Source organism: Anthonomus grandis, chromosome 5, assembly GCF_022605725.1.
Source record: "Anthonomus grandis grandis chromosome 5, icAntGran1.3, whole genome shotgun sequence".
NCBI classification, from domain to species: domain Eukaryota; kingdom Metazoa; phylum Arthropoda; class Insecta; order Coleoptera; family Curculionidae; genus Anthonomus; species Anthonomus grandis.
This window is the reverse complement of record NC_065550.1, coordinates 30,347,211-30,349,827: the sequence shown is the minus strand read 5'-3', so window position 1 is coordinate 30,349,827 and position 2,617 is coordinate 30,347,211. Positions and strand designations below refer to the sequence as shown.

Sequence of the window (2,617 nt, the reverse complement as noted above, 5' to 3'; positions counted from 1 at the left end):
AGCAATTTCCTCAATAACCCGATTCGCCATGATAGTGACGACTTCATTACAGATATCCTTGGATAGGTATGACGTTTTACTCTTGCCCAAATTTGCCATTCGATTTATATGGTCTTTTAAAAACTGATCATATTCTGCTAATAGTTCCAATAAACCCAAATAATTCCCATTGCGCTTTTCACCAAAACGTTCATCAGTTCCTCTAAATGCCAATTCTCTAGAGGCGAAAAACTTAATCACGCTTATAATTTCTTCTTAATACTTCGACCCAATAATCCTTTTTGCAACTTATTTGTTTTTCCAACTCATCGTTAATTTTTCCTCGCTTTAATTGGCGGCTTGTGTAAACATTTAAACTATCTAGATGACCAATGGAACGCTCGTGTTCGTCGAATCTCTCAATACATTTATTCCACGAGGAAAATCCGGTTTTAAATTGGTTTTGTTTATTACTAAATAAACAACAATATAAACAAAACACATTTCCAGTACTTTCTGAATAAATTGCCCAATCTCTTCGAACTACTTCACCGTTAACTAGCTTCTTATAAAAAATTTGCTTGGTAGCATACCTATTTTGATCCCCATGTTTTCTTTTAGACATTGAAAAGTCAATTTTATCAAGAATTTATTCGGTCCAATTATCCAAAAGAATTTGCACAAAATTTTGACCATCCTTCCAAAGTGCCGGATCCTTAAATTCGGTCCAATCGTCTGTTTTTGCATCTACAAATAAATACATTTGAATGCATTTCTATACCATTCAAATACAATTAAAATATTTACAAAGGATTTTGTCTTTAAGGTTTTTTTTAAACTGAAATTATGCGTAAAAGCAATATGCAATCACCAAAAATACTTACCTATAATACTATCACCAACTGTATTATTTTGCAAAAGACTTTCCTGTGGCTCCATCTCAAGACCGGTCTCTTGGGTATTCATCTCATTTGCAAGGCTAGTGCTCGTACTTGGTCCAGGTTGAGGTTCGCATATACTTCTGCTCTCGTCTACGTCTGCGATACCCCGTGTAAAAAAACTTGTGAGTTTAAGAGTGTTTTCTAAAGCTTTCTTTTCCTTTTGCTGTTTTTCCAGTTTTTTTTTACGCCAATACGAGCCAGATAACTTTCGTCCGTCCATTTCCTAATTTTTTTTTTTTTGATATTAAGAAAAAAAAACAACTAAAATCATAACTTACCGTATTTAATTGCCGTTTAATCTTTTAAAAATCCTTATCCGAATAATATCACCGATTAAACTAAACGCCAAACTTACTGTAATTTTAAAGTAAACCTATAATTCTAAACTTTCTAACATCACCAATTTATACCGCCAATTCTTTTTATACTGCACCGCCAAATAATTGTTGTTTTGAAATAATTGGCGGCTAAATTTTATCGCTTGTCATAGGCAGTAATGCGGAGCTGTACAGGTAGGAAACTAGGGCTGGGCATTGGCGATTTTAATTACCGTTGGTGGCGGGGCTTTAACTCGTAATTTCGCATTCATATTCCACTTTACGATTTTAATAATAGATGTCTGTTAGCAAATAAGGCAATTGAATTAATAAAATACCTACCTTTTATTTTTTACATTTTTTATAGGTCTGGGTTCTGCGAAGTATAGTAATCTCTGAAATAAGTTGTCGCTTTTTTCGATTGTGGTTTTAAAATTTTATTATTTAATAATAAAAGGCGGGAGTAGCTAATTTTGTGGTAAACTTAAGGGCGACGCCGCCCTTCTAAGATTTACCGCCCGGTGCTATAGCACCCAAAAGACCCCTGGTCAAACCGGCACTGTATATTGCTCTAGAAAAATCGATATGAACTTGGCTATAACCTGAAGCAAATACCAATCACGTGACAGTGAAGCACTAGCCATTCCTACTAATAAGTTTTGACAAAAAACCCTATTTGGCGAAGCCTTGCCCCTGTGAGAAGATCGATACGAACACAGTCCTAATTTATATTATGAAAAATTACCCATTCCTACTAAACGGTCTTTTAAAAAATTAAATACCTAACCTCCACTGCTTAAAATTTAAAGGGAAAATTGTCTTTTTTCTGTTTAGTTTTTTTAATTATTTTTTTTAAGTACGGAAATCTATACCAATCCAGTTCTAGTCTAAATTAAATATCGTTGTAATTATCAAATATCGCCCATCCCTACAAAACTGTTTTTTTTGACAGATTTGAAAATCTAACCTCAACTGATTACCTGTCAAAATTTACAAGGGAAATTCTTTTTTGAATTATAGATCAATAAAAATCAATTCTGTGGATTATTTTTACTTGTTTAACTCATCTTTAGCTAAAATCCTTCCCTAGAAGAAAATAGATACGAAACCAGTCTAAATTAAATATACTATTATAATTAATCAATTATCGCCCATACCTAGTAAACGGACTTAAAAACATAACTTAACTTCAACTGATTAAAATTTATAGGAAAAAATGTTTCTTCTTATGGTGAAAAAATCGATTCTATGGCTATGGCTTTTTTTAAGCTGTCTTTGACTAAACCCTTCCCCTCTAGTCTAATCTAAATTAAATTAAACTATTAATTAACCCCCATTCCTACTAAAAGGCCATTGACACATTCGAAAACCTAACCTCAA

At 33.0% G+C, this 2,617-nt stretch overlaps 1 long non-coding RNA gene across 1 annotated transcript; it reads right to left on the bottom strand.

Annotated features, from left to right (window-relative positions):
- Positions 1-553: 553 nt before the first annotated feature.
- On the bottom strand, positions 554-1,865 carry LOC126735994 (uncharacterized). The gene is made up of 3 exons (XR_007660581.1): positions 1,199-1,865; positions 864-1,143; positions 554-726 (listed from the first exon to the last, which is right to left on the bottom strand). It is a non-coding gene; the product is annotated as an uncharacterized LOC126735994 (long non-coding RNA).
- Between the last annotated feature and the right edge of the window lie 752 nt (positions 1,866-2,617).